This window comes from Hibiscus syriacus, unplaced genomic scaffold, assembly GCF_006381635.1.
Source record: "Hibiscus syriacus cultivar Baekdansim isolate YM2019G1 unplaced genomic scaffold, ASM638163v2 tig00006405_pilon, whole genome shotgun sequence".
Taxonomy (NCBI): Eukaryota; Viridiplantae; Streptophyta; class Magnoliopsida; order Malvales; family Malvaceae; genus Hibiscus; species Hibiscus syriacus.
The window spans coordinates 17,559-30,751 of NW_024062097.1; the positions used below are offsets into that span (position 1 = coordinate 17,559).

The 13,193-nt window shown below is 33.5% G+C and overlaps 1 pseudogene; it reads right to left on the bottom strand.

Moving 5' to 3' along the window:
- Positions 1-601: 601 nt before the first annotated feature.
- Positions 602-11,881, bottom strand: LOC120200673 (annotated as a pseudogene).
- Positions 11,882-13,193: the final 1,312 nt, after the last annotated feature.

Consider the following 13,193-nt stretch of genomic DNA (forward strand, 5'->3'; position numbering starts at 1 on the left):
TAATTATTTGAGATTATGATATCATATTTTATTATATTACAGTCAGTAGATTAACGTTCAACTTAGAATACCGTTAATTGTTTCACGAAAAAGGTTGAGTTTGGAACATAATGAATGGTCGTGTGACTATTTTGTAACTTTTAATAGTCTAGGGACTCAACAAAGCAACACTCTATAGTCGGAGGACCGTTTTGTAACTTTTAATAATTTAAGTGACCTAATAAAATAATACCCTATAGTCGAGGGACCATTAGTATATTTTACCCAAAATACTATCAGTACATAGAGTTGTTACAAGGCATCGTATCATGCATGCATTTTATATGGGAAAGAACATCTAAAACAAGCATAAGACGTTTGGTATATTGTCTTCAAATGAAAGAGGCGACAATTCTGTCTCAATTCAAGTACAAAAAAAAAAAAAACAATATAGGAGAAGAAAACCTTTCTTTTATGTTTGTCTAAATGCTACTGAAACCTGAGAAGATCATTCATGTTTATCCCAATGGCTAGGCCTATCCTGAATCCGGATATATATTTGTATTCGATGAATCCTCTAATAAATACCATTACCAGCAAACCTCCTTTCAAGGAACCGAGGTTCGCAACAGAGAATATTAAACGGAACAAAGATCATTCCAGCACAGCATTCTCCTCTTCCTGCGCTTTCTGAATACCGACCAAGCGAGCGTAATCCACCAACCTATAGCAGCGTTTTGGAAAATCGCAAAAAAGTGAGAAGCTGTAGGCAATGAAATGACTATACTATTGTTGCAAGTGAAACTTTTAGGATCAATATCGAGTCTTACAATAGGGAGCCTAAGTACGTGTTGCCTGTTCGAACAGCGAAGCATATTGCACTCAACATAAGCTTGTGCTTGTGTAGTAAAGGCTCCAACATCCGTTGCTCGATCACGCCAGCCAGCACTTGGTACCTATTCATCAAAACAAGATCCTCCGTATAATATTATTCCAAAGTTTGAAAACTCTTGATTCCGAGTACTCGTGCACCACATTACTAGAATCGAACACTGCTATTGATATTCATAAAGGCATTTCCACAGACATTAGAAAAATCCAAGCCTTAACTCTTAAGAGGACTAATATTCACTCAAATATAAAACCTACGCACCTGAGGTTGCTAGAAATGGCCATATATACACCGTAGGCAACACTGGTGGATAATATGGGAACATTTTCGACTTCTTCGGCGGAAGTCATATCAACAGCCTTTCTTGCATATATCAAGGCATTTGTGGCAGCCGTGCCAACCTAAAAGGTAAGAAATTCCGTTAAATGCCAGAAAATCCAGCTTAAGGATTTCAGTTTGATAAATCAATTTGCAAAAATCAATGATATTAATAAGATTCCAAAAGGGGGGAAAAGAGACTAATAGCTTCCGAAAACTTACCAGGGAAGAAGTAGCGCCTACTGTGAAAAGCTTTGCCCCATTCCGCTGCACAAACACATACAATTAATTAAAACACGAATGGCGGTTTGTTCGCGTATCAGTTATTAAGATACCATATGTTTTAAAATTTGAAGACAGTAAAGATTTTCCTTACCATTACTGCACCTAATCTCTGCAGAAGTGAATACGAAGTCCCATGGAGAGCAACCTGCAGGCAGAATTTCATGATTGTAAATCATTTTTATTTTTCATCTCAGAAAGACTGCACCAACTCTCTATGCAACTTCATCAGCAATTATAAAGCACAAGTGTTGAAAACATTTTGATATTTCGATATAACAAATTAAGTTAAATGAATTTTAAGATTTTCTAAAATAATTTTCTAAGTATATTCGATATAATTATTCGAATATTAAAATATTACTCCAAATATTTCAAATGTCATTTTTAATCCTTACTCAAGTGTAAAATTAAGTTTTAATCTTAAAATAATTTCAAAACAATTTTACAAAATATTTCGAACCATTTCAAAGCCAAAAATTCTAGATTGCTCAGAGGGAACCGATTCCCCCTAAATGGTTTGGTTCCGAAAAAACAAAATGCTCGGAGGGAACCGATTCCCCCCTAAGGGGGTACCGATTCCCCTTGTTTAACGGTCAAAATATTTGAATTTTACACTTAGGGAACCGATTCCCTATGAGGGGTACCGATTCCCCCCACGCTCTAAGCAGAAATATTAATTGTTTTCACACTTAAACGGCTCCAATAACTTATTAATGATCCCAACGTTCAGAAGTGATTCAAGGTGTATTTAAACAAGCTTAGAAGCCATTGATCAAAAATAAGAAACAACAAGCAACTAGAATCAAGAGAGAATCAAAGAGAAAGCATCAAACCTCAAGTTTGAGCATTTCAAACCTATTTTTCATTCAATGTTCATTTTACTTTCAAGAACACTACTTGTACTCAATTGTATTCATTCTTGAGTGTTCTTTTCTTTGTTCAAGAATTGTGCAAACAATCTACCTTGTGAGGATTTCCTTGTAAGTTTGCAAATTTGTATTGTTCTCTTTAGGAGAGAGTGTTCTCAAGAATTTGAGGTATAATTCTTGAGGGTTTGTAAGGTTACTCTTTGTCCTCAAAAGAAAGACAAATTAGTGAATTTGTGGAAAATCCTTCGTGTGGATAGCTAAGGTAGTGGACGTAGACTTTGGTTGAGAGAGTTGAACCACTCTAAATCGATGTACAATTACTTTCAATTTTCTGCAAAAGCTTCCACCAAATTTTTAATTACCAATTCACCCCCCTCTTGGCCGATTTCGTCAATTGATTAATTCAACAATTGGCATCAGAGTCTAACTTATTTGAAGGTTTAATCACCTCTTGAGTCGATTCGGGAAGAGTTACATCGATAATCAAAGTCATCAATGGCCTCCACTTCAAACTTCGACTCTGGTCTCGATTCGATGCCCGCCAACAAGCCTCTTTCTTCAATGGGGCTAACTATGCCTATTGGAAAAATAGATGATGTACTTCATTCAAGCAAGTGACATGGGAGCATGGAATGTTGTAGAAGACGGATATATCAAGCCTCTTACTTATCCAAGAATGTGGAGTGAAGGAGAGACAAGATTGTTCCAACTCAACTCTAAAGCCATTCATATCATATTTTGTGCTCTTGGACCAGATGAATACGGAAGAGTTTCATCTTGTACAACTGCCAAAGAAATATGGGACAAGCTTCAAGTCACTCATGAAGGTACCGATGAGGTAAAAAAAATCTAAAATTAGTATTCTAACGCATAGCTATGAAAATTTCAGGATGAAACCAAATGAAGATATCAAAGCTATGACGGATAGATTCTTAACGATTGTCAATGGTCTCAAATCATATGGAGTGATCATTTCAAATGAAAAGGTTATGAGGAAGTTAGTTTACTCCCTTCCAAAATCATTGCAATCCAAGAAGATGACAATCATCGAGTCTAAGGACCTAACGTCCTTAACTCTTGAAGAACTAATTAGTTCCCTGCTCACTTATGAAATGATGCTTGAAGATGAGGTGCACCTCAATAAGATTGACGAGACACCAAAGGAGAAGGAGAATAAGAAAAACATTGGAGTTGCTCTCAAATCCACAAAAAATGAGAGTGATTCGAATGAAGATGACGATGATGAGGAAATGGCATTGTTTGTCAAACGGTTCAAAAAAATGATGAGACCTTACCAAGGAAGAAAATTCAAACGAAATGAAGGCCTAAAAAATGAACCAAAAGAGAAGGACTCGATCATTTGCTATGAATGCAAAAAGCCGAGGCATGTCAAATATGATTGCCCACAATTGAAGAGAAAGAGTCAATCAAAGAATAAGCACAATGCTCATGTGACTACATGGAGCGATGAAGAAGGTTTCGATGAAGAGGAACAAGAAGTAGCAAACTTGTGCTTGATGTCATTCGGGGAAGATTCTAAGGTAACCTCTAACTCATCTGATTTTGATGATTTATCCTATGATGAGCTATTAGAGGAATATAATAGGTTGGCTTCGGATTATGAGAAATTATTTTTAAAATATAAAAATGATGTTTCAAAATTGAAAAATGAAAACAAACTCATATCCAAAACCAACAACGATCTTGAAAGTAAAATCAAAGATTTGCAAATCAAACTAGAAGAGTTTGAAAAGAAAAATTTGGATTTGCAAAATTTACTTTCAAAGGTCAATGATGATCATCAAAAGAAAATTAATGATCTTAAAACTTCTTTTGATAAAGTTGGAACAAAACGTTTTGAAAAAGGAGAAAATTCAAAATCCAACTTTGTTAGAAAAGATTTTAAAAACTACAATCATATAGGTCCCCAAAGAACCTCTAATGAAAAAATCGTTAGAAGTATGTGGGTTCCTAAAGAACTCATTACTACTAAAGATAAAGATATCCTATACAAATGGATACCTAAGGGGACTAGGATTTTGGAAACTAATGAATATGGACCCAAAAGAATTCGGGTACCAAAAATCAAAAATTAATCTATGTTTGTAGGGAAATGAGCATTGCTACAAAGCACGAAAAACAAATTCAAATTCATGGTACCTTGATAGTGGATGCTCGAGGCATATGACCGGGGACAAAAACCGATTCATAGAGCTTAACGCCAAAAATGGAGGAGAAGTGACTTTTGGTGATAATTCAAAAGGTCACATTGAAGGTATATGTACAATAGGTAATACCTCTTCCATACAAATTAAAAATATTTTATATGTAAATGGATTAAAGCATAATCTTTTGAGTATTAGTCAAATTTTTTGATAAAGGATTCAATGTCATGTTTGAAACTAATGGTTGTAAAGTTATTGACATTGTATTTAATCGGATTATGCTTGTTGGTCATAGAATAGGAAACATTTACATGGTGTATTTAGATTCTATTAATGTGACTAATTTATGCCTAGTTGCAAAAGATGAGCATGATAGTTGGTTATGGCATAAGAGACTAGGACATGCTTGCATGAGTGTTTGGCAATGGTTAGTTCAAGGAGAATTGATTCGAAGGCTGCCTAAACTAAAATTTGATAATGATAAAATCTGTGATGCTTGTGCTAAAGGAAAACAAAAGCGAGTTTCTTTTAAATCCATTAATGATGTGTCAACTAGTAGAGTATTACAATTGATCCACTTAGATCTTTTTGGGTCATCTAGAACTACTAGCTTGGGTGGAACACAATATGCATTTGTCTTGGTAGATGACTATTCTAGATATACTTGGGTTATATTCTTAAGTACTAAAGATGAAGCATTAGAAAAAATTCATCACGTTTTCAAAAGTAATCCAAAACGAAAAAGGTTACTCTATAACTAGTGTTAGGAGTGATCATGGAACTGAGTTTGAAAATCTTGGATTTACTGAGTTTTGTAATTCTAATGGTATTAGCCATAATTTTTTAGCACCTAGAACCCCTCAACAAAATAGAGTTGTTGAGAGGAAAAATCGAACTTTAGAAGAAATGGCTAGAACCATGCTTTGTGAAAACAATTTGCCAAAGTATTTTTGGGCGGAAGCCACAAACACCGCTTGTTATGTTATTAATCGAGTAATGATTAGGCCTATTTTAAATAAAACTCCATATGAACTTTTCAAAAATAAAAAACCTAACATTAGTTATTTTCATCCTTTTGGATGTAAGTATTTTGTTTTAAACAACGGTAAAGACAATCTTAGCAAATTTGATGCTAAAAGTGATGAAGGAATTTTTCTGGGTTATTCCTTAAATTCTAAAGCTTATCGAGTATTTAATAAAAGAACTTTGGTTGTAGAAGAGTCTATACATGTTGTTTTCGATGATAATCTCCTTCCGAGGAAGGATTCTTGTTTAAATGATGATGTAGGTATTATAAATACAAATGACGTTAGACATGAAGTTGGAGAACCATCATCAAAGGAAGAAACGAAAGATGAGGAAACTCATGATCCTCTCGAGAATCCAGCCATTGAAGAAAGGGAAGTATCTTATCCAAGAGAGTACAACTATGTCAAGGATAGTGAGATTATAGGTGATCCATCCAAAGGGGTAACAACTCGATCTTCTCTTAGAAATATTTGTAATTATGTTGCATTTATCTCATGCATAGAGCCTAAGAATATTAAAGAAGCATGAAATGATGAACATTGGATTATGCTATGCAAGAAGAGTTAAATCAATTTGAGAGAAGTAAAGTATGGACATTAATTGAAAGGCCTAGTAATAAATCTATTGTAGGTACTAGATGGGTATTTAGGAATAAGCTTTATGAGAGTGGTAATATAGTGAGAAACAATGCTAGACTTGCTGCTCAAGGGCATACTCAAGAAGAGGGCATAGACTATGATGAAACATACGCTCCCGTAGCTAGGATAGAAGTAATTAGAATTATTAGCATTTGCATGTTTTCATGAATTTAAATTATATCAAATGGATGTTAAAAGTGCATTTTTAAATGGTTTTATAAAAGAAGAAGTGTATGTGGAACAACCTTTAGGTTTTGAAGATTCAAAATTTCCGGATCATGTTCATAAATCGACAAAAGCACTTTATGATTTAAAACAAGCTCCTAGAGCTTGGTATGAAAGATTGTCAAACTTTTTAATTGAAAAATGTTTTCAAAAGGGAAGGTTGACACTACATTGTTTTTAACCATAAAGGTAAAGATTTATTAGTAGTTCAAATTTATGTTGATAATATAATATTTGGTTCTACTAATGATGCTCTTTGCCAAGAATTTTCTAACTTAATGCAAAACGAATTCGAAATGAGCATGATAGGGGAGCCCTCATTTTTCTTAGGACTCCAAATCAAGCAAAGAAAATATGACATCTTCATCAATCAAACTAAGTACGTCAAAGATATGCTCAAGAAGTTTGGACTGGAAAATGGCAAGCCTCATGACACTCCAATGAGCTCTTCAACAAAGCTTGACTTAGATGAAGGAGGTAAATGTGTATATGTTAAATTATATAGGTCAATGATTGGATCTTTACTTTATCTAACTGCAAGTAGACCGGACATTATGTTTAGTGTTTGCTTATGTGCTAGATTTCAATCATGCCCTAAGGAATCACATTTACTAGCTATTAAGAGAATCTTTAGATACCTTAAGGACACTCCTAGTTTAGGACTTTGGTATCCTAGAGACTCTAGCTTTAGCTTGCATGCCTTTTCTGATGCGGATTATGGAGGATGCAAATTAGGCAGGAAAAGCACCTCCGGTACTTGTCAATTCCTTGGAAATATGTTGATTTCTTGGTTTTCAAAGAAACAAAATTATGTTGCATTATCTACTACTGAAGCAGAATACATTTCAGCGGGTAGTTATTGTGCACAAGTTTTATGGATGAAACAATAACTTTTTGATTATGGAATTGAAGTAGGTACTATTCCTATCAAGTGTAACAATACTAGTGCTATTTTTCTCACTAAAAATCCCATCCAACACTCTAGAACTAAACACATTGAATTAAGACATCACTTCATTAGAGACCATGTCACTAAGGAAGATGTAGTTTTAGAATTTGTTGATACTTTGCATCAATTAGCGGATATCTTTACAAAGCCTTTAGACAATGAAAATTTTGGACAGTTATGAGAGAATTAGGTTTGACCAACCTATCTTCACTTAGTTTTTAAAATAATTTTAGCACTTTAAAGAATAAATGAAAAATGCTTATAATAGTAATTTCTGATTACATTCATTGTTATTAGTTAGGGAGAGTTTATGATTCTTGATGAAAATTAACTTTATGTTCAAATGTAGTTTAAGGATTAATTTGATTGATTGAACATAATTAATTTTTTATATATGAGTTGCCAATACCACTAGAGAAGATTAATTTAGCATTTTAAGTGTTTAAAAAAAAATCAGATTTTAGCATTTTAGTGCAGAGGGAATCGATACCCCCTTTGAAGGGGAACCGATTCCCCCCACAGGGGAATCGATACCCCCTGAAGGTTCTAGTTTTATCGGGCAGAACCCTTATGTTTTGCTCAAAACCCTCTTCTCTTCTTTCTTCACGCAAATAACTCTCTCCATCTCTCAAATCTCCATTTTGCCTCAAAACAACGTTTTTAATCGAAATTCTCTTCAAATATCATCTCCTAAACCTGTTGAAATCATCAAAATCGTGCAAACTTCATCTAATCTCACTCAAATTCGAAATTCTTCAAGGTATTTTTCTAAAACTTTTATTTCATCAATTTTTGAACATATAACTAGTTTTAATTAATTCTAGGTCAAACTTTAGATCAGGCATTGATTTTTTAGTGATTAGAAACTAGATTTTACAACTAATTTCATCAAAAATAGAAGGATTTTCCAAAATTCTTTGAAATTTTCGAAATAAAAAAAACTATTTTTAAATTATCGTGTTTTGATTGAATTATGTTGTTGTTATGAAAACTATACATATATTGATTTTCAAAACCTTATTTTTCAATAAGTTTTTCAAAAAAAAAACTTTGCCCATTAGGATTGATATAGAGAACCTTGAAATATTGAGGACTCAATTGAGATTTGGGATTGATTATTTTGCATACATATGTTTTTAAAAATGCAGGTTATCTTTCCATTCCGATTATCTTAAACCATGTCTCAAAAATGTTCTAGGGTCTCCTCTAGTCGTTCTAGCCAACCTCCAAACTCACCTCTAAATCCTCCACCTATCCCACAAATTCCTATTCCTAATCCCGATGATCCAAACATGACCATTCTCAATTCTTGTTTCAATGAACCCGGTCGTAAACAAAATCTTTACTATAGGTTTTGTCAATACTTTGAGTCCTACAAAATCCGGGAATAACGTATCCCATCTCTTCAAGCCATGCTAGACATCAATTTTCGTCATCTTCTTACTCTTCATGAGTGGAAATTTGACAAACTCTTCTAGCTTGAACCAATTGTCTACCATCAACTTGTTCATATCTTCTACTCTAATGTCGTTTGCATTAAAAACCGAGAGGAAACCTTAACCATAGGGATCAGATCCTATCTTTTAGGACGATTCTTTCATCTTGACTCGGAATCCATTGCCAAAGCATTAGGATTAGATAATGAAGGATTAGATAATGAAAAACTTACGGTAGGATATCAGTATAAGCGAAGGGATAGTGCAAGTGTTCTAGACCTTCATGACTGTTTTCTTCACCTAATGATCTCTTGGTGGTTTCGACCATCCGGGGGCCGTTACTCTACTCTTCGCGCCTTAGATCTATTTTGGTTTCATTGTGTCCAAAATAATCTTAAAATTAACCTTCCACATATTATTTTTGCTGAACTTGCCGAAACCGTAAATCTTGTTCTCAATAAGAAATTGTGTTCTTCTTTAGTTTACGGTTGTATTCTTAGTAACTGTTTAAGAAGGCTGGGCTTAGAGTTGGTCTTGATTCTTCTTTTTCCCTCAAAAACCAAATCAATCTATTCTCTTTAACTAAATCGAGATGAAAGATCAATGAAGAAACTGGTCTTTGGCTTCGTACCGGTGAGCAACCGCCTGAAGTTAACGAATCCGACGATGAACCAGAATAACACGAGGAACAAGCACGAGCAGAGAAACAAGAACAACCAGAAGATCAAATGCCTCCATACTTTCAATCCTTTATGGAGACATTCGATTTCCGATATGCTTCCATGGATTCTCGCTTCACTTCCATAGAATGTCATTTATCCACAATGGGAGCTCAACAATTGGAAATTCTCCGGGAGATGCGCACAAACAACGCTTCTATGAATGAACGCATTGATGCACTCTCACATGAGATGACCGCTATGTGAGCTCATTTTCCTCCTCCCGATCCTCTTACGGATGCTTGATTCTGTGTTATGCTTTAGTACTTTGAACTTAAAGCTTCTTATTTCAACATTTTGAATATTTTTGGATTGTTTTTACTTTGGTTGTTGGATATTTGAACTAATTTGATGAATTATGGATGTTTGAACTTATATTTCTATATATTCATTTTACTTTCAAGAACACTACTTGTACTCAATTGTATTCATTCTTGAGTGTTCTTTTCTTTGTTCTAAAATTGTATAAACAATCTACCTTGTGAGGATTTCTTGTAAGTTTGTAAATTTTTATTGTTCTCTTTGGGAGAGTGTTATTAAGAATTTGTGGTATAATTCTTGAGGGTTTGTAAGGTTACTCTTTGTCCTCAAAAGAAAGACAAATTAGTGAATTTGTGGAAAATCCTTAGTGTGGATAGCTAAGGTAGTGGACGTAGACTTTGGTTGAGAAAGTCGAACCACTCTAAATCGTTGTACAATTACTTTTAATTTTCTACAAAAGTTTCCACCAAATTTTTAATTGTCAATTCACCCCTCTTGGTCGATTCTGTCAATCGATTAACTCAACAACAAGCCTGAAAAGCATTATCAGGGCAACTATGGAAGAACTTGGAAATAACTCCTGCATTGACTGCAAGAGGAGCCCAGAGAGAGACGGTAGGAGCAGGAAGATAAACAAGCATGAAATCTGCAATTATGGCCATTACCTAGAAAAACAAATCGAAAACGTAAGATGATAGAAACAACATAGTTGGACATATAATAATCCATATGTTATTTGCTAATGAAACAGTAAAGGTCAAACAAAATATACATTGCCATAAAACAAATAATCCTCAAAATTCTCATTGAATTTAGACAAACAAGTCATCCTTGCTATTCAAAACAAAAGAAGTCCTAAAAGGTCAACAATCGAAAGAACTATTTGTGAGGTAAACAACCATACCACATCCGCAAATACAATTTTGAGCTCCTTGAAAAAGTTTTCTCTGCGACGTTCATATTCTGCAGCAGTCTAGTAAAACAGGAAATTAACATAAGTATGACAGTAGTTAAAACTGAAGTGACAAAACCAAATAGGCCATGCAGAATGGAGGAGTACATGAGAGACAGAGGTCAAGTTATTACAAAATTACAATCATTCAAGACTAGACCACCGTGCCAGACGGAAATTCGGTTCAGTTGCTTAGACTAAGACCCAAATCAAGTAATTTTACTAGCTTACACCAGGAAGAGAGGCCGATTGGTGATGACCACTGTTGACACAAGTAGGAACATGTAATCCTAAATGAAACCAGTACTAACACAAGCAAGACCGACGAACATTTAGTCGAATTCAAGCAGATCTCCACTCTATTAGTCCTCGTAAAGGCAATTATGTTTCTTTGAAAAAAAATACATTTTATTTCATTGATGATCGCCTCTAAGATTTTGACTTATATAAATTACCCCAAAATTCATCTAATGGACAAAGATCACAAGGAATTTTACTTATTACAGACAAATATAACCAAGATAAAACCACATTATAAATTTCATAGCAAAATCTACATCAATTTATATAAAGGAAACTAAGAACTCAAAAGGCAGAATTTAAAACGGAAAAAAGAAAAAGAACCTTGGTGAAGATACCAACGCCTCATTCTATGCCAACTTTAGCTAAGAAAGATCATCAGCCAAAAGCCTTTCTTTAAACCCGCCGAACTGCAACAACCAACGCATGATCCCCGATTTTTCAAGCACCAGGAACCTCTCTATAACCGACCCGGGAACCTTTCCCGCTTGGATCCCCGCCGCCAAGTCTTTCGGAAGGCTCTCCTTTGATCTCCCTGCCTCCACCAGCATAATCATCTCCTCTCTCTTGTTCTCATCACCCGCATTCTCATCACTACCGTTTCCTTTCCCATTGTCATTGTTTCCACCGCCACCACCCGAGTTATTGTTGTTGTTGTAATGTCACCGCCATCTCCGCCGGGAAGGGTGGAGAAAGTCGAGAGTGGGGAAGGTTGGCGGGGGCGGAAAGCGGAGGAGGAAGAAAGGCGGAGAGGGAAATCGGTGGAGAGTTTAGGGGTGGTCTTGGCGGGAGGCCAGAAGGGTGGGAACGGGGTGAAAATGAAGGCGGCGGTGGACATTGGTGGCGCACTTTGCCAGAGTTTGATGGGTTGCTTCCTCTTATTATGTTCTCGGAGGAAAGTGTGTTTGGATTGTCGTTGGTGGCCCAAATTTGACTATTAACAGTATTTATAGGGGTTTCGGCCACTCTAGTGTTAATTTTTTTCCTACTCGATCTTTTATCACGTGCAATTCACGCTCCTCCCATCCACCTTTAAAAAAAAGAATTAAATTTGAGATTTGAAGTAATTAACTTTTAATTATTGTATCAACTCAGGTAATTATTATATAATTTTAAAAATAATATTTATAGTCTAAACTTAAATACTAATTTTATCAATTATATAATCATAACTTAATGGTGTAGCTGTTAAGTGTTGTTAATCTCACATTTTAGGTTAAATCCTCTTCAAACTCTTATATTTTTATTATCTTTCATGTGTCAGCATGTGATTAAACTTATGGAATGATTTAAAATCAAAATGATGATCGCATTAAAATAATTTGTTAATATTTAGGTTTTAAATTTATTAAATTGTGATTAAAATTGATAAAATATATAAGTTTAAATGATTAGAATTATTATTATATCATATGATTATATCATTTTTATTATTTTTTAAATAAATTATGATTAAAATGAAATGAAAATATAACGTTAGTGACCAAAATATCAAAAAATAATCTAATAACCAAACTAGAAACATTATATTAGTTGAGTGAACCAATTTAGTATTTATCCTAAAAATTATCAATTTGTAATTATTTTTTTGATTAATCTATAGTGATTATAAGTATTAATATCTGTTCTAAAAATTCTTAACCATTTGAAAATGAAAACTTAAAATGAATTATATTTTATGGAAAATGTTTTCTAGAAAATGTTTTACGTTGTTTGGAAGATGTTGAGTAAATCATTTTTCAATAGTTGGTAATTTTTTTTGAAATTATTTATTACAAATATCAAATATAACAAAAATATTATTTATTATAAAAACTTAATATTTTTTTAAAATATTATAATAATTTATTCAATATTAGTTATGTAAAAATTATTATTAAAATATTATTTATATAATTTTATAAATAAAAAATATTAAAATTAATTTATTATATTGAAATAAAAATATTATAAATTATATTAATTATTTATTAAATAAAAATATTATATTATAAAAATATTATAAAATATATTTTATATATTTTAATAATTAATATTTTTATTTAAATGATATTAAAATATTATATTAATATTAAGGGTAAAGAACGTAAATAGTCCCCGACTATAGGGTACTACTTTATTAAGTCCCTTGACTATTAAAAGTAACAAAATAGTCATTCGACTATGGGGTGTTGCT